This window comes from Microtus oregoni, unplaced genomic scaffold, assembly GCF_018167655.1.
Source record: "Microtus oregoni isolate MIOR12 unplaced genomic scaffold, Mior012 000050F_ref0000143, whole genome shotgun sequence".
Taxonomy (NCBI): domain Eukaryota; kingdom Metazoa; phylum Chordata; class Mammalia; order Rodentia; family Cricetidae; genus Microtus; species Microtus oregoni.
In genome coordinates this window covers 10,114,688-10,135,029 of record NW_024543256.1, presented here as the reverse complement: position 1 = coordinate 10,135,029, position 20,342 = coordinate 10,114,688, and positions in this window count along the sequence as shown.

Genomic DNA, 20,342 nt, shown 5'->3' with positions numbered 1-20,342 from the left:
GTAGTTCTGTATTATTTTGTATTGCTTTTCTACATTGATGGAATATGACATTGGAGTTTATGGGTATTTCGTTGAATTTGTAGATTAATTTTGGCAGTAGAGCCATTTTCACAGTATTCTATCAATCTAGAAGCCTAGGGGTCTTTTCATTGTTTAGTATCTTCTCTGATTCCCTATTAAAATGTCTCTAACTTTTAATTTTAAAGATCTTTCTCTTCTTATGTTAGGTATATTCCTAGATACTTTATTTTTCAAAGCTATTATGAGTAAGAGTTTATTCTAATTTCTTTCTCTAAGACTTATATGAAAGTACTTTGAGAATATACACTCCAAAGCCAGACAGTGGTGGTGAACACCTTCAATCCCAGCACTTGGGAGGCAGAAACAGGCAGATCTCTGAGTTTAAGAACAGCCAGGGAAGCCAGAACTATACAGTGAAACCCTGTCTAACTCCTCCTAAATCCCCGATCCCACAAACAAATAAAACAAAAAAAAAAAACCACCAAAACCCAAAAAGTTTGGAAAGGTTAGAAGAAGTTGGTGAATTTCTATCCAAAAGTAAAGCTAGAGAGACTTAAACTAATTCATCTCAGGTAGCAAGTAAACAATGTAATCTAATGTCTCCCTGAAAAGAAAGCTCAGCACAAGATGGATTTACTGCTGACTTCTACCAAACTTTCAAGCAAGATTTACTGTTAATTCTTTGACATTTGTTCCACAACATAGAAAAACAAAAGAACACTACTAAGTTCATTCTACTAAGCCAGTGTCATCTTGACACTAAAATCTGGCGAAGACAAAACAAAACAAAAAAAATCTCGAATGAACACAAATGCAAGCAATATGGCAGAAAAGCTCTTGCAAACTGAATTCCAGAACACATCAGAAGGATCATACATCAGGACCAGTGGGCTTCATCCCAGAGATTAATGGTTGATTCAACATGCATAGATCAATAATATAACACACCATAGAAATAAACCCAAGAAGAGAGGCCACATAATCATCTCAATTGATGCCAAAAAGGCATTTGACAAACTTAAAGGGCCTTGATGACAAAGGATCTGGAGATGTTTGGAGTATGAATCATACCTCAAAGTCATTAAGGTTATACACAATAAACTTATAGATATCATACTAAATGAAAACAAACAAATAATTTCTTGTAAAATCAGGAATGAGACAAGGATGTCCATTATCCCCTCTGTTATTTACTATAATACTCAAAGTATTAAATGATGGCAATTAGACAAGAGCTGCTGCCTGAGTTCACTCACCACTCAGGGTTCAAACCCTACATGTGGCCTGATGCACAGGTATTTTGCATAAAGGAAGAATTTCTGTCCTCTTCCAACCTCATTGAGAAAGTCTGTTGCTAAGGACCTATGGGGCAGCAATAGCAGAAGACTAGAAAATGCCTACGTCTTTGAGTCTTAGAAGCCTGTGTTCCAGAGTGGAGGCTGCTGAGTGTTCTTTATGGAGAGTTAAGGATGGGACATTGCATTGCTGAGTTAGCGAACACTTATTCTAAAGTCACTTGTTAAATACTGGCCACTATTCGGGTGTTTGCTGAGGGATGGGTCACCGTCCTTGAGAATTTGCAGAAAGGGCCTGCCACATGGTGATCACTTGGCTGCAGAAGAGCACGCAGATGTGTCGGTTATTCTTCAATTATATATTTAAATTCCCCATTTTCACTGGACTCACGCTGGTTATGAGAAATACCTAGTGACAGAAGGAAACCTGTTGTACTTTTCCTGGAGGGAATTTATATTTTTGATTAGCCATAACCTTAACTAATCCATAAAACAGTCATTTAGGTTTTAGGGTTGAAATCTGGGCACCTTCTTCCTAATTTAGCTCTGCCTTTGCAATGTAGTTCCCCCAATATTAGGGCAGCTTCCATATGTCCTAATTACGTAGCCAAAGCTTGGCTTTTGTGGATTGATTATATAATACAGAGAGTAATGGCTCATAACGACTTAGAGAAAACTGTCTAGAGAATCTTGCCAAATCTAAAATTGCCTTTCTTTTTTTTTTTAATATCCCCAACTGTTCTTGCACTGTTGGTGATAGTCAATGTACTTGCATTTGGGTCGAACATTATATGCAACCCCGCTGAAAAGGTGATACATATGTATCTGATTTTATAAGACTCATGTAGATGCAGCCAAAACACACATGCTCCAGGTCCTTCTATTTGTACTCTTGCCATTTCCTTAGAATTTGTCAATAAGGAACCAGAAAACGCTCTTGCCATTCCCTTTGTATTTAAGAGGAGAATTCATTACCCAGCCTTTTGCCTCTTTGGACTACGATTTATGCTATTAGGCTTAAAGCCACCTTGCCAGCAGGGACTACAGAAGGGGCACATGACCAACATTCTATTTCCTAGTCCTTCCAGTTGAGGTTGCTAAGCTAAATCAAATGTCCTGATGGGAAATTGAAATGTTTTCCCATTCTGGCCTATTGTAGACTTGCAATCACGTTGGTGGCATTACCAAACCCAAGGTTTCATGAATGTTAGGCATGTTCTATACCACCGAGTTATTTCTCTGGCCCAAGACATTTCTCCAAGGAGGATGTACAAATGGCTAACAAGCATATAAAAATGTAAAAATGTGCACCACCATTAGGCATTAGGTAAATTAAAATAAAACCCATATACCACCTTATATCTGCTATGATAGTTATTATCAAGAAATAGGGCTGGAGAGATCGCTCAGCAGTTAAGAGCACTGCCTGCCTTTCTGAAGGTCCTGAGTTCAGTTCCCAGCAACCACATGGTGGCTCACAACCATCTGTAATGAGATCTGGTGTCCTCTTCTGGCCTGCAGGCATGCATGTAGGCAGAATACCAATAATACTGTATATATAATAAACAAATACATTTAAAAAAAGAAATAAAAGGGGTTGGGCTGGAGAGATGGCTTAGTGGCTAAGAACACTGGCTTGTTCTTCCAGAGGATCCAGTTTCAATTCCCAGCACCCACATGGCAGCTTACAACTGTCTGTAACTCCAGTTCCAGGGGACTGGATATGTACGGCAAAACACCAATGCACATATTTTTTTTTTCGAGACAGGGTTTTTTTGTAGCTTTGGAGCCTGTCCTGGCACTAGCTCTTGTAGACCAGGCTGGCCTCAGACTCACAGAGATCCACCTGCCTCTGCCTCCCAAGTACTGGGATTAAAGGCATGCGCCACCACTGCCTGGCTACATAAAATGTTTTTTTTTAAAAAAAGATATTAAATATTTGCAAGGATGTGGGAAAAATAGAACCCTATATACTGTTGGTGGAAATATAGATTGATACAGACATTATAAAAGACAGTATAATAGTTCCTCAAATATTTAAAATAGAACTATCTTGTGACCCAGCAATCCAGTTCCTCTTTTGGACACAAACTAAAGGGATATAACTACAGCAATGTTTATCGAAACACTATTCATGAGCCAGGTGTGGTAGTGCAGGCTTTAATCCCAGTACTTAGGAGACAGAGGCAGGCAGATCTCCGTGAGTTCAAGGCTAGCCTGGTCTACAGAGCAAGTTCCAGGACAGCCAGGGCTGTTACATAGAGAGAAACTGTCTTGAAAACAAAACAATAACAAAACTCAGAACAAACAGACAGTTTCCCCCACTATTTACAACAGCTAATATGTGAACAATCTAATGTCCGTTGGCATACAAATGGATGGGTTATTGGCTATTTTCAATGAAATATTCAAACACAAAGGAAATTTTACTATTTGTGATAACATGGATGAACCTGGACGACATTGTGATGAGATAAGGCACATAAAGTCAAATAATTTATGTTTTTATGTATATGTGAACTTAAATTCAGAAGCAAATTGTACAAAATATATTTCAGTTAGAAAGACAAAAAGGTAAGATGTTCATCAAAGAGTACAAAATTTCAGCTATCAAAGATAAATCAACATAGAGTTATAATGTATATCGCATGTCTATAGCTAATAATGCAATATTCATTGGAAATTTGGTCAAGTGCCTTCACAGGATTTCAGATTTATTTAAGGATATCAATTTCTTACTTTTTTTTTCAGTAAGCATTCTTGCCCATCCTTATATGCATATATTAATATATATATGTGTGTGTGTGTGTGTGTGTGTGTGTGTGTGTTTGTGTGTGTGTCCTTAGGAGACTAAATGAAGATGTTCACAAGTTTGAGGCCAGTCTTTGCTACGGAGTGAGACCCTGTCTAAAAACAAAAACAAAAACAAAACAAGATTCATGTATACATAGATTGACAAAAGATGCTACATACCCTTGCTATTTTGCAATATGTACAAACCATATTTTTCATGGGGGATGTAGTGAGAAGGCCACCTGGCCATTCCCAGCTGCTTAGCCCCGAAATAATCACACAGAAACTGTATTAATTAAAACACCGCTTTACCCATTAGCTCTAGTTTCTTATTGGCTAACTGGCCAGTTATTAATTTAACCAATTTCTATTAATCTGTGTATCACCACATGGCTGTGGTTTACCGGCTAAAGTTCCTGCATCTGTTTCCAGCAGGGCTACATGGCTTCTCTCTGACCCTGGGTTCCTTCTGCCTTGCAATAGTTTCTTTATTCATTAACCAATAAAAAGGAGCACACAGTCAGAAGGACCTCCCACACCAGGTGGAAATAAGTAGGATAAATGTTTAAGGCTAGGGGTATAAGCCAGTGGTGGAACACTTTGTTTCACTATTCAATCACAGAGAAATAACAACTGTTTAGACACAGAAGATATATGTGTCTTTATATATGTGTATGTATCACTATAGCTAAAACATGATATTGAATGTATCATGGTTTCTACATCTCAAATCTTATCACTCCATATACAAATACATAAGAATTTCAGTTTATTTACATCTTAGAGAGGAGTTGGGCCTGCTGTCTTTGCATATCAAGATCCCCAAAAGGATGTATATACAGAGATTGCTGCTAGTGAAACTACCATTGAAAACATTAAGCCACATTGGCTATCTCCTTTCACCACACTTAAGGTCATGCTCAACTTCCTTAGTGATCAGGGAAATGCAAATCAAGACAACTTTAAGATACCATCTTACACCTGTCAGAATGGCTAAAATAAAAAACACCAATGATAGCCTTTGTTGGAGAGGTTGTGGAGAAAGGGGTACACTCATCCATTGCTGGTGGGAATGCAAACTTGTGCAACCACTTTGGAAAGCAGTATGGCGGTTTCTCAGGAAATTCGGGATCAACTTACCCGTGGACCCAGCAATACCACTCTTGGGAATATACCCAAGAAAGGCCTTATCATATGTTATCATTTGTTAAATGAGGAAGTGTGTAATAATTCTTAGAGAAATTCATAAAATAGTATGAATAGAGCCAATCTTGGCTTAAAATATTCTTTGCACATTAAAAAAGTAAACATAAGATTCATTTGGTGCCGGGCAGTGGTGGTACAGGCCTTTAATCCCAGCACTCGAGAGACAGAGGCAGGAGAAACTCTGTGAGTTCAAGGACAGCCTGGTCTATAAGAGCTAGTTCCAGGAAAGACTCCAAAGCTACAAAGAAACCCTGTCTTGAAAAACAAAAACAAAACAAAACAAAACAAAAGATTCATTTGGTATTGACATCATGTATTGTGTTCATTGGCCATTTGCTTTCCCTGCTCTGTTCCCTTCTCCATACTATTACATGATATGATTCCACCACAGACACGAGCTCTCATCGAAAGTGTTCCACAATCCCCACCCCTACCCGTCAAACCTGAGCACATTTCCCTGCTCCTGTATCCCACCAAGCAATCCCCACTGCTGCTGCAGGACCCAGCTGCACAGATCATTTCCCCTGACTCACGCTTTGAACTCAGAAGCAAACTGTTGCATAGCAACAGAAGCTGAGAACCAAAAATCATTCCTGGAAGGAAAAGTGGACCCAGGTAATGTCAAGGCTATTGGAAAAGTGGATGAAATCTCTAAACCACCATCCCCTCTTTCTGCTAAGGTCCTCCGTCCTGTGCACTTAACCCTATGTGCTCAGCACTATCCTGGATAAACTTGACAACTCGCTGATTCCTCCATTTTGTGAGCAACCCAAGATCTCATTCACAGAAAGGGCTTGCTTTCGCAAAGTGTCTGTGAGCCACACAGAATGCATTCCATCTTCAGCATCACCCTGGAAAAGAATGGAATCTATCCCACTTTCCTCACTGAACAAGAAACGTTTTCCAAGATGGTGAGAAGCAAGCCTACCTTTCTGGCAGGTATAGGTGCAGTAATTCAGAAGGGCACAGAGGAGAGATTCCACAGGCCTGGGTTCTAGTTCCAGCTTTTTTTCTTTTTCTTTTGTTTAATTTCACATTTTTTTTATTGAAAAAAAAATTTCTGCCTCCTCCCAGCCTCCCATTTCCCTCCCCCTCCTCCCACCCCTCTCCCCCTCCCCCTACTCCTCTCTCTCTCCCTCTCCAGTCCGAAGAGCAGTCAGGGTTCCCTGCCCTGTGGGAAGTCCAAGGTCCTCCCCCCTCCATCCAGGTCTAGGAAGGTGAACATCCAAACTGGCTAGGCTCCCACAAAGCCAGAACATGAAGTAGGAACAAAACCCCATGCCTTTGTCCTTGGCTTCTCATCAGCCCTCATTGTTCGCCATGTTCAGAGAGTCTGGTTTTATCCCATGCTTTTTCAGTCACAGTCCAGCTGGCCTTGTGGATGGAAATAGAAAATACTATCCTGAGTGAGGTAACCCAGACCCAAAAAGAGGAACATGGGATGTACTCACTCATAATTGGTTTCTAGCCATAAATAAAGGTCACTGAGTCTATAATTTGTGGTCCTAAAGAAGCTAAATAAGAAGGTGAACCCAAAGAAAAACATATAGTTATTATCCCTGCTATGGGAAATAGACAAGTTTGCTGGGCAAAAAACTGGGATCTTGGGGGTGGGGTGGGATGGGGGTAAGGGGAGAAGGGGAGAGAAAAGTGAGAAGGGGAGGATGGGGGGAACTTGGGGAAACGGGATGATTAGGGATAAACCAAGGTTGGATAGAGGAACAGGGAATCACATAACTTAATTAAGGGAGCCACCTTAGGGTTGGTAAGAGACTTGAACCCAGGTGCCCAGGGCAATGTCCCCAGTTAGTTCCTTGGGCAGCTGAGGATAGGGAACCTGAAATGACCCTATCCTATAGCAATACTGACGAATATCTTGCATATCACCATAGAACCTTCATCTAGCGATGGATGGAGATAGAGACAGAGACCCACACTGGAGCATCGGGCTAAGCTCCCAAAGTCCCTTTGAGGAGCAGAAGGAGGGAGAACATAAGCATGGAAGTCAGGACCACGAGAGGTGCACCCACCCACTGAGACAGTGGGGCTAATCTATTAGTTCCAGCTTTTGAAAATACCCAAAAGTGTTCCCAGTCCAATATCTCAGCCAGTGAGTTGACTGTCCAGGTATTCATTTACCACAGTGTGGCTCTTGTTTTAAAAGCTATCTGCTTCCCTCCTTTCTGTCTCCCCTCTCTTCCTCTAAGCTTTAGGAGACTGTTCTGTCATCTGTCAGGGGCATCTTAAAAGTAGACCATATGTAGCATTCAAAGGTATCAACTCTCTCCCATTACCACCCTCAACTTGCTTGTGTGAGGAAAGCTGTCTTGCTGTCCATGTTCACAATATCAGGAACCAGGATCCTAAGCACACAGACATGACTGTACCACCCCGATTGGGATTGCAGATAGCTCTGATGAGGGAAAACAGGCCATTTTTATTGCTGGTCACCTCTGGTATAATTGCCTCATCTGGGTTTGAACCACAGTGTTTACATCAAAGTCCTTTTCAAGAATTTTCCCATAAGCCAAGAGTCTCCTAGTACCCGTCCTGGCAGCTAATTCTCAGAAAGCACACACATTCGGAGTCACACATTTGCAAATCTGTTTTCAAAGTTTCTTTGCATCTGAAAGAATAAATATAAGTTTCATTTGGTATCGACATCATATACTTTATTCATTCACCTGCTCTGTTCCCTCCCTTACAGTGTTAGATAATATGAACACACTGCAGACATGCGCTCATCCACAATGTATTCCATAAAGACACCAAGACCTCTCCCCATTTCCCTCCTCTACAGCCATGCCCTCAGAGTAAAGTCCTGAGCAGAGGCTGGCATTGATATAAGAAAGAAATGAACACTGTGGTCCTACATCAGATGAGGCAGTTATATAAACTGTGAGCAGGGACAGCATTGTAGCTATCCTCGTGTGGGACGGTTGAGGGTGCCATGGGAAAGGATTGGGTACTTTCTAGTTGGTTTTTTTTTTTTGGAGGGGAGGGTTTTGAGACAGGGTTTCTCTGTAGCTTTGGAGCCTGTTCTGGAATTCAATCTGTAGGCCAGGCTGGCCTCAAACTCACAGAAATCTGCCTGCCTCTGTCTCTCCCCAGTGCTGGGATTAAAGGTGTGCGCCTCACCCGCTGGGCACGATTGAGTCCTTTCAAAATCACAGCTGGTCTATTTTTAAGAATCCACTGACAAAGGACAGAGTGGTCTTCTATAGCTGAGGAGAGCAGAGCTAACTGAGTGACAGCTTACTTTGAAAACAGGAAAAAAAAATTGGTGAACAAGGACCTAGACCATCAACTCACTTGGTGAAATACTGGCCTGGCACATTTAGAGCCCTTTTAAATGTCATCTCAGAGCACATATTAGTCCACAGAAAACAGTGCTAGGAACCACATACAGACATCTCTAGGAGCCCCAGCTGGTTCCAGTGGATGGTGTCCTGTTAAGAACTGGGCATCCCTGGTGTGGTAGCGCAGCTCTGTATTCCCACAGCTCAGGAGCCACGGGTAACAGGATCAATACCAGCCTGCAGCAAAGAAAAATTCAACTAAAATAAAATCACAATAACATATGCCAACACTAGTTATAACATACTGACAAGGGAGAGTGAGGCAATATGACCACAAATTTGAGGTCAACCTGGGAAACTAATAAAATTCTGTCTCAGGCCAGGCAGTGGTGGTGCATGCCTTTAATTCCAGCACTCGGGAGTTAGAGGCAGATGGATCTCTGTGAGCCTGAGGTCAGCCTGGTCTATGAGAGCTAGTTCCAGGACAGGCTCCAAAGCTAAAGAGAAACCCTGTCTCAAAATAAAATTCTGTCTCAAAGTATACATGAGGAGGCATTGGAGGAATCATAGCTCAGTGGTAGAACACTTATCTAGCAAGTGTAAGGCCCTAGGTTCAATTCCCAGTATCACAATAAAAAAGAATCAGTTATTTTTGCCACTCATGAAACTTGGTGGCAGAAATAAATACTAGGAGCCTAATTCCATTCACTAAGATATTTTGTATCTTTTTTTTAAAAAAAAATAAAACCTTTATGTTAGCTATACTGTGGCAGGAGAATAGAGATTTGAAGAAAGTTGCCTCAAGGGTTCCCAGGGGTCCAGAGAGATGTCCCCAGCTAGGTCCTTGGGTAGCTGAGTAGAGAGAGCCTGAAATGGCCCGATCCTATAGCCATACTAATGAATATCTTGCATATCACCATAGAACCTTCATCTGGTGATGGATGGAGATGGAGACAGAGACCCACATTGGACCACTGGACTGAGCTCCCAAGGCCCAGATGAAGAGCAGAAGGAGGGAGAACATGAGCAAGGAAGTAAGGTGCACCCATTGAGAAGGTGGGGCTGATCTATTGGGAGCTCACCAAGGCCAGCTGGACTGAGACTGAATAAGCATCGGATAAAACCAGACTCTCTGAATGTGCCTGATAATGAGGGCTGCTGAGAAGCCAAGGACAATGGCACTGGGTTTTGATCCTACTGCATGTACTGGCTTTGTGGGAGCCTAGCCAGTTTGGATGCTCACCTTTCTAGACCTGGATGAGGGGAGGGGGGAAGACCTTGGACTTCCCTCAAGGCAGGGAACTCTGACTGCTCTTTGGACTGGAGAGGGAGGGGGAGGGGAGTGGGGGGTGGGAAGTGGGGGGAGGGGAGAGGGAAAAGGGAGGCAGAAATTTTTAATTAAAAAAATATACAAATTAAACCTGAGGCTCATGAAAAAAAAAAAGAAAGTTGCCTCAATATTAGCACACAAAGAAAGCCTTTTGAAAGAGAAAGACTGGAAGCCCTTCTTCTGAGCTTCATTTAACAAACGGATTATATCTGAAAAGGTCAGCATCAGATAAGAGAGGAGGATGCAATGTATGTATGCCACAAAGGGTCACATGGCCTCATGGTCCAGCGCTTTGGGGGCTTGCCTGAAGCTCACTAGCTCATCCTCATTCTTGTGTTTTCCTTAATAAATAATCTCTATTTCTACTTCTAACTTTATGTTCCTTGTCGAATTCATCACCCTCGGAACAAGAACCTGTGTTTCAGCAGGTGCCCCTGGACTCAGATCCAGTACTATTACAACAGAAATCTGTTTTCCTTTTAAGTTCTTAAAATAAAACAGAGGATTCTCAGTATTCCTCATTGTCCGCTATGTTCAGCTAGTCCGGATTTATCCCATGCTTTTTCAGACCTAGGCCCGCTGGCCTTGGTGAGATCCCAATAGAACATCCCCATTGTCTTAGTGTGTGGGTGCACCCCTCGTGGTCCTGAGTTCCTTGCTCGTGCTCCGTCTCCTTCTGCTCCTGATTTGGACCTTGAGATTTCCGTCCGGTGCTCCCATGTGGGTCTCTGTCTCTGTCTCCTTTCATCGCGGACAATGAGGAATACTGAGAATTCAAGAACAATTGCAGTGGGTTTTTGATCCTACTGCACGTACTGGCTTTGTGGGAGCCTAGGCAGTTTGGATGCTCACCTTAGGAGACCTGGATAGAGGTGGGCAGTCCTTGGGCTTCCCACAGGTCAGGGAACCCTGATTGCTCTTCGAGCAGATGAGGGAGGGGGACTTGATCGGGGGAGGGGGAGGGAAATGGGAAGCGGTTGCGGGGACGAGGCAGAAATCCTTAATAAATAAATAAATTTAAATAAAAAAATACAACAGAGGAATCAGACTTGTAGATCTGCAAGGCTAATGACCATCAGAGAGAACACTTTCAATGGGGGCAGCTGAGGGAAAATGTTATTGAGAGAAATGAGGGGTTAAAAGCAAGACCTTATTGTCTGGACCAAAGTTCCTCTTTGAGTCGTTATTATAATCTATTTTTTATTGGCCATACTCTCTTAGGTGAGAACACAATGCTGCCAATTCAAAAAAAAATGTAATTCTTACTAAAAATGCACTGCTTTGTGCTATATAATGTTTCTTTTTACTAGCACCCTTGCAGTAGGCACTGCTAATATGCCCATTCTTCAGGAGCAGAAGCCAGGGAATCACAATCTTATTTATTTACTTATTTATATACAAAATACATGGTCAGAACAAGGGTGAGTGGAGATTCAAACCCAAAAATTATGTTTTCATAAATTACTTGCGTGTCAAGCATGAGTTAGGCAGAAAATATGGAACAGAAAAAGTTACAAACTCAAGGCAAATGCAACAGAAACGACACACTGAGGGCGGGAATTAGTCCAGTAGCTTAAATGGGTAACGAAAAAGTGAATTCCCACTTCAGAGATTGATAACCTTGTGAGTCAACCTCAAACAAACGAGAAAGGGCAGATCAGGCATTTTATGTGTTTTAGCATAATAGACGCTGGGCTTCAAGAATGAATGGGCCCGCCAATGCCCTACAACACCCAGGTCAAACCCTGGTGGGAGGTTGGAGCCAGCTGGGGATGCGTGCGGTCTGCTTCTGTGTCTGGTGTGGTCCCGGAAAGATGCGGCGAGATTCTCTGTGGTTGGGATCTTCGCAGAGGCATATGGGACTGAGCTGGTGAAGCTATTGCCATCACCGCCGCTCCGGAGGCCAGAGAGGAGAGGGTTAGCGGGGAAATCACAGTACATTTTCCAGGTTCAAAACAAGAAAAAAAAGTGGGAAGTGGAAAGCTACTAATGGCACGGAGAAAGGAGAACTGCAATGAGTCGGAGGGAGTAAGAATAGGACTGAACTGCGGGCGACCACTGATGACGTCCAGGGGCAGGGGCTTGTCGCTGTTTCCGGTGTGCTGAGAGTACTGGATTGGTGGTCTTTTGTTTATTTATGGTGGGCGAAGCACGGGATTTAGGAGAGGCAAAGATGCCAGCAAAAAACGTGTTGCCACGCCCCCCTCTCCCCAACGTGCCTGTGAGTGTCTCTGGATTTTCTTAGTTCCTCGTTTCAGATTTGGCTCCTGGTGGGATGACTGGTTGGCACTGAAGATAACTGCCATTCCTGCTGTGTTCTAGAGATTTCATTAGAGGTTCAGAAGTAGGAAATGAATTAGAGTTTATAAATTGTACCCTTTACATCCCCCCTGTTGCTATCAATCCTGCAAACAGAGGTTCCAACAGCATAAGGGCATAGTGCTACTACCCCGAGAAAGAGTCAGCGACCAGCGTTCCTTGCCTGATATGTGAGGCTCTAACAGAAAATTTAATTTAATTTACAGAAAATATTAAATTTTGGGAACATGTCCCTGTAGGTAGATCTATGGAATCACATTAACCCAACTGGGAAGAAGCTTTTCTAGTGTCAGGTTCTGTTGTGATGATCCATTTTCATTCCTGACATGACACTTCCTGAAGGAATCCTAATTCCCAGGACTCTTTACTAAATTAGGAAATTGGTAAGGAAGTCTAGGCCCACTTACAAATGCATTCTGTTTACATATGATACAGATAACATTTTATTCAGTTTTATCTGTATTTTTCTTGTGTATTGACAAATTGTCTATGATTATAGGCTACAGTGATGTTATATGTACGAATGTCATGTGGAATAATTAAGTCAAACTAATTAGCATATGGATCACCCCCAGTGAGAAGCCTTTGCCCAGCTCGCAGTGTTGTCCTTTTAATACAAGTTATAGTTGTCCTTGTCTCTGCTAGGTCACTAAGAATTTCTGCCTCTGGCCTGAGTAGAAATGGTTTAGGATCATTTAGTGCTCACCAAGGGTGATGGGAGGAAAACATTCAGGGTAAATTACCTGGAAGTGTTCTGGCTGGGGCTGTGCCTCAGCAGCCAGAGTGGAAAGGTTGAGTCATAGAGTCTCATCAAGGCGTGCTTATTCAGTCCCAAACTGCCAGCTGCTAGCATAAGGCTAAGCAAGGTGGTTGTTTTGATCAATTGTCTTTCAGCTCAGGCATGGTAGCAAGGAAGAGTCCGACAGCTGCCAGTTAGGGAATCAAGTTGCTCAGTGTGCAAAGGACTTCATGTAGGTAGAGGAAAATGAAAATCAGAGTGCAGGGACCCCGGGCATCTGCCTACAATCCCAGCATCCAAGAGACTGAGACATCCTGGGAAGTGCAAGTCCACAGGTCTCCCTCACTCCCTCCCTTGAAATCTTCCTGCCACCCTGAAAATGGTCAGGACACATCTTTAGAAGTTTTAAAATTATTTTACACTCCTGTCATGTTGCTTCCAAATTATCTCCCCAGGAAAGTCACACAACAAAACAAATGAAACCCCAGACCACATAAACAGACACATTTCCCAGAACAACAAGGATAACCTACATATGCATCTTCCCAGAGGGCTATCAAGATATTAGACGACTGACAATTTCCCAGGAATAAAGAACCTGACAGGAAACACCAGCTAGCGGGGAAAAGTCCTCCCAAAAGAGCCTCTGTGCACAGTTGTCGGGAACAGAGGATCAGATGGGACAATGCACGTTTAAATGACATGGTACAGACAAGAATATCAGACATGGGTCAGCTAAAATATGATGTTATGCAACAGAGCACAAAATGGCTGGCACCAGATGTCTGGGAACCCCCAAAAGTAAACAGTGATTAATGAAGAGAAATCAGGGCAAGCAGTCAACGCAGGATCCTGGAAGCAAGAACTGAAGCAGAACCATGGAGATATATTGTTTACTGGCTTCTTCTCCGTGGCTCCCTTAGCATGCTTTCTTATACAAACCAGGACCAGCTTCCCAGCAATGTTACCAACTACAGTGGCCTGGGCCCTCCCACATGGATCATGAATCAATAAAATGCTTTACACACTTGCCTACAGGCAATCTGGAGAAGGCATTTTCTCAGCTGAGTATGTCTCTTCCCAAAAGACTCTAGCTTGTACCCATCTGACATCCCTTAACACCCCCTCCAAAACCCCAGAGGAATAAGAGTTCACCACAATTATGACAGAGAGGCTTTGCAGCAAGTGGCAGACATGGTGGCTGGGGCAGAAAAACTGAGAGCTCACATCTTGAGATGCAATATAAAGCACACACACACACACACACACACACACACACACACACAGGGGGGGAGGGAGGGAGGGAGGGCAAGGGAGAATATGAGAATATTAGGAATTATGCAAAGAAACCTCAAAGGCCACCCAAAATATTATAGTTCCTCCAGAAAGGCCACATCTAGTATTCTCAAAAATAAACCCTAAAATCAATTGTTAAAATACATAAGCCTATAGGGGACATTCTCACTAAACCACCACATTCCACTCGCTGGCCCCCCATAGCCTTATGGGAGTATCAAAATACAAAATTCACTTAGTACAACTTCAAAGTCTCCATATTCTTTCTCAGTCTTAACAGTCCCAAGTTCACAAAGTATCTCCTGAGACTCAAGGCCCTCTCTTAAATGTATAAATAATAATAATAAAGCATATTGCATATTTCTAACATATCATGGCATAGAATATAGATTACCATTCTGAAAGGGAGGGATACCTATAGTGAGGAATTCTGGAGCAAGGCAAACCATAACCCAGCAGGGCAAACACGGAATTCTCTAGCCCTATGTTCTGTGCAAAAGGGCTTAGATGGCTCTGCCCCGTCTGCTGTGCTTCCACAGCATACATCTATCTTGCTCTTGAACGGTTCCCCAACATGTATGTAACTCTTGTTGGCAGATGTTTCATGGTTCTGGCATCTCCAACATCTTATGTTCTCCAAGGCAACCCAGACTTCAAGTAATAGCCTCTCGGAGGTTTTTTGTTGTTATTGTTGCCATTTTTTTGTTGATTTTTATTGAGCTCTACATTTTTCTCTGCTCCCTCCCTGCCTCTTCCCTCTCCCTTCAATACTTACCCAAGGTCCCTAGGCTCCAATTTCCTCAGGAGATCTTGTCTTTTTCTACTTCCCATGTAGATTATATCTCTCTTTTAGTGTCCATATTGTTTTCCATTTCAGCGCCTTCACACAGTGACTCCTCTGCCGTGTGCTGCCTGGTCTCGGTGGCTCTTTGAAACCTTAAAGGAAGAATCTGTGACACTACACTTTCACAGCTTGCATGCTTTTAAAACCAGGACGAAGCCAGGTTTGGCAGTCATCTTGATGTGAACCTTGTCCCCTTGAATCACATTATCGGAAGAGCTTTGGTTCAGTTGCTTTGTGGTAGGTGAATATGCCTTACCCTCTTTTTCACAAGTCAGAAGCTTGGCTGGGTGAGGTCTTGCCAAGAAGTCTTGCCTTCCATTTGTTCCAGTATCCAGCAGGAGGCCTCTCCTTAATGGCACCAATCTCCTCTCTTTCAGCACAAATCTTAACGACGACATTAAGTTTCCTAATTGCTTTTTTATTGTCTTCAGACTTTGTAGTTTTTATTTCTTTCTGAGCTGCTCACTTGCTTTTTCTCACCGTAGACCTGCATTGCCAATATCTTTGAGCACTGAACTGTCAAGACTGTAGGCTTTTGAAGTTGGACTAAATTCATTTTGCATTATGATATTATAATCCTATTAGTAAGGCAGTTTATATTAGTAATGCAGTCATCAATAATAACCATGCCACAGACCAATGTTATGTTGCCTTGAAATTGCCTCCACCAATGAAATTAGTCCATTACTTTTCGACTTTGGTGCCTACAAAGCAACTGAACAAAAGTTCTGCGCTAATGTGATTCAAGTTCTTAGAACAAGGGCATAAAACAGATTAATTTCTAGAATCTCACAGGAATGGCCCCTAGCCCGTTCTCTGTTAATGGTTCCCTTCGAAACCTCAGGATATTCTGATCTTTAGAAAACTCAACTTCCCAGATACATCAATAGTTTTCTTTTTATCCAATTCCCTTTTTTTTATTGCTAGTTCTTTTTTTTTTAATTTTTTAAAAAAATTTTTTGTTGAAAAAATTTCCGCCTCCTCCCTGCCTCCCACTCCTCTCCCCCTCCTCCCACTCCTCTCCCCCTTCTCCCACTCTTCTCCCCCTCCCCCTACTCCTCTCCCCCTCTCCTCACTCCTCTCTCCCTCCCCCCACTCCATTCCCCCTCCCTCTCTAGTCTGAAGAGCAGTCAGGGTTCCCTGCCCTGTGGGAAGTCAAAGGTCCTCCCCCCTCCATCCAGGTCCAGGAAGATGAGCATCCAAACTGCCTGGGCTCCCACAAAGCCAGTACGTGCAGTAGGATCGAAACCTAGTGCCATTGTCCTTGGTTTCTCATCAACCTTCATTGTCCGCCTTTTTGATACTACTCAAGGTTTCTTGATTGCTCTCATATGTGAGACTTTTGCCTAGGGTTATTGTAACTTCTTATGTAGTATTTGATTGGTATCCCTGGGAGACCTCTTTCTGAAGGAGGACTGAGGAGGAGGGCATCTGGGGGAAGCGGGGGGGGGGTGTCTGGGCACATGGGAAAACTGTGGTCCAGATATAATGTATGAGAGAAGAAATAATAATAATAAAAAATAAAAACATTGTATCGGGCTTAGAAACATTGATATTTAAAATTAAGACTTTATTGTGAAAGCTGGGGCCAGGATTTTACAATAACTTGTCAGGCTATAAAACATGAAGAAGGATTTTATACCATATAGGACCTCTTCTCTCAGTTCCATTGTTCATGTCTGTCTTTTAGTTACCAATAGCAGTTCATTCTTACAAAAAGTCCAAAAACTCAAAGATCTTGCCACAGTGGAGTCAGTAGAAGAAACTGTGGCACAACCATCCACATACATAATGGAACAGTGTTCAGAAGTGAGTGAACCAGGGTCAGAGTAAGTAAATGTTTAAGTATGCACCAATGACATACAGCAAAGAAGAATAAATATAAAGACACAGTTGTGCAGTGGTGGCACACGCCTTTAATCCCAGCACTTGAGGGGGGCAGAGGCAGGAGGATCTCAGTGAATTTGGGGCCAGCCTGCTCTACAGAGTAAGTTCCAAGACAGCCAAGAATGATACACAGAGAAACTCTGTCTTGAATATATACACATATATTACATATATTGAATATATATTCATATATGCACATATAATATATACATATATTGAATATGTAAAAATAACATATGCATATATATATATATACATAAATGAAAGAGGCTAAATAAAAAGATGAAAATCAACCAAGAAAGGTCACCCCACCCCAATAATCTTGCTTATATTTCTGGAAAATGAATCCTGTAATAACAGAAGCTTTACGCTTGGCTAGAGACAGGGCATTGGGAGAGTCATGACGATAGGCACTACAGAACTGGAAATGTTATTATGTCCTGGGAAATAATAACATTGAAGCTTTTTTGGTTTTAGGGGAACATTGCTGGGCTTCACTGTCATAGAGAAAAATTATATGAAAACAGCTTTGAGATGAGTGAAATTTGTACCCAACATTTTTAGATATTACTTGGTAAATCCCAGACTTTGGCTCAAATAACTGTCACCAAATGAATAGAAAGTGACAACACAGAGCAATGCATATTAGAACATCATGTTTTTAGGAAGAACAGCTAATCAACTGTTTACTTACAATTTTTCTGAGATAAATGCCAGGTGGTGGTGGCTTCAACCCCAGCACTTGGTAGGCAGAGGCAGGCAGAGTTCTGTGAGATCAAGGCTTGCCTGGTCTACAGAGCAACTGCCCATACAGCTGGGGCTACACAGAGAAACCTTGTATCAAAAAAAAAATCTGAGCTATACATGGAAATCAGTGAGGACTGTTAAGGAGGAGATATCACTGAAGGTTTTGGAGATCCTGTGGGTGAACATTTTCATCCCCACTTCACAGAGGACTAGCTGGACTTAGAAAGAGCCATTCTCTGTCATCATCCCAGGGACACCCAGTTTATACAAAGAGACTAGGTTCAGAATACTTTGGAGCAGGATAGCACATAGTCCCAAGAGATACCTGGGGATCTATCTTGGCCTGAAGCAGGGACCAACTGGCTTGGCTCTAGAATCCCCAAATGTCTTTACTCCCTAGGAAGGTTCAGCTCCCACCACTGAACATCCTGATCCTCAAACGAGCCCAAACACTTGCAGACGGGACTTCGTTTTTCTCACTAGCTTACAATATCCTCCTTCCAAATGTCATCATGAAAGCCATTATGAAATCAGTTTCTATGAGAATCAGGATGCACAGGCTGTTTGCCAAGCCTGAAATATCTCCACACCACCCTTTGTTCCCTGCCCTTACCCTTTACCAAAAGCAGAACAAATTCAGCCTTAAGGCCCTGTGAGAAAGCATACTTACTAGAGAAACCTGTCTGGGATGCAGGCAATCGACAGACTTTTGCTCAGCCCATGGGAACAGAGCACATTTGTGTTGTTAGCAATGTTGCTTTCTATAAATGTGACTTTAGGGGAGTATTATTTACAAAGATAGTCATGACTGTCTCCCAGAACTCTCTGAACTGAGCTAGTCCTTTGAGGGGGAGACATAGGAGACGATACACACTCTCTTATGCAGTTAGCCATTTGTGGAAGAAAACTAAGATTGTCCTCAATCACAAAGGATACAAAAATGCCATTTTGAGGAATCTCACAGTTATTTCACGGATGTAGGCCTAGAATAATATGATCTTATAGAAGGCAGACTACTGCTTGACTCAAACATACACGATTTATCGTCAGAGATGTGTACATCGAGATAGGCATACTACATACAGCCTCAGTCATGCTAGCTTCACTTACTCATTTCAGAAGGAAAAACAGAAGTGACAAAGTTCAGACTCTTTTTCCCATCACTGGTTTTTACTTCACTATGTTTAGGACTTGGAAGGCACCCAAAGGTGCCCTCTTGTTTCTAATAGAAATTGTATACTAACTGAAACTGTGAGTAAATAATAAAAGTGGTATGCTGACATTATTCCTTATAAACACGACTGAAGAGTGTAAATTGAATTTTCGGCCCAGTGGGATTCTTGGAAATAGTTCCCAGAACCGGAGGACAGACTTATCCACACCAGTGGGGTGGGCACAAGATCTTAGACTTCAGTATATATTTGGTGCATATTTTCTGTATGTGTTCATAGAAAGTGATTTTTTTTGAGACAAGGTTTCTCTAGCTTTGGAGCCTGTCCTGAAACTAGCTCTTGTAGACCGGGCTGGCCACGAACTCATAGAGATCCGCCTGCCTCTGCCTCCCAAGTGCTGGGATTAAAGGTGTGTGCCATCACCCCCCCCTCCCAGTGACTTTTTTTTCAGTCTGGGCCAAAGAGCAAGTTTCAAGGCAAGTTCTTTGAGAAACATTTGTCAAAGTGAATAAATATTACCCATTTCTGGTTGTGCAATCACAAGAAAACTTAGGAAAGACCTTTCGTTGCTTGGCAAAGCAGTTTGTAATGGTCCCTCACCTTAGCTCCAGCGTCTGCAATGAGGGCTTCCCTTTAGAGGACATTGGAAATGGTTAAAATTTCAAGAGTTTGTGAATGACACCATCTGAAGAAGCCGTGTTTACAGAGAGTGATTGACTGGTTAGGAGTTCAGTTCTGTAGAGAGATTGAAGTGGTGCAGGTCCAGAGGCTACTTGCTTTATCTCTGGCTAGTTCTAGCTGCAACACCCATTCTCTGTCCTCCTTAGTGTCAGAACTAACATCCTGTGACTAATGGGTAGGAAGTGTTTGGAATCTATTAGCTAACCAGACCACTAGCTTCCAGACCCAAGAGCTAACCAGGACTGTCATCAGATAGCATCTTGGGCCCATAGGAATGCTTCCCTCATTTTGCGGTAACCATGTCTCTGATGTATCCACCAACATGTTTTAAAACTTGCCTTGATTTCTGACTTTCTATGTTCTGTAAAGCTATAAAGTTTTATGAAACTTCTCCCACTTTGGAACATGAAATTTGGGGTAACCTAAATCTGCATTCCCTGATCATGGCCACTCAAAATGACTTCAGAATCAACTATTTCTTTTTCCTTTTAAGGTGAGAATTATATATGGATGTGTTTCTGAACTTGTCCTCAATTTCTTAGGAGATTTTCCATATATAAGTCAAATACACATTACAGATAACATGTGTGATTCCTGATGAGGCTTAGATGAATGTTCATTGAGGTCATTCTGACCTGCACCATGGTTAAGGAGCAGGACAGAGGGCCATAGTCATAATCCTCCAGGAAGGAAAGAAGGCAGCCCTTTTTTGG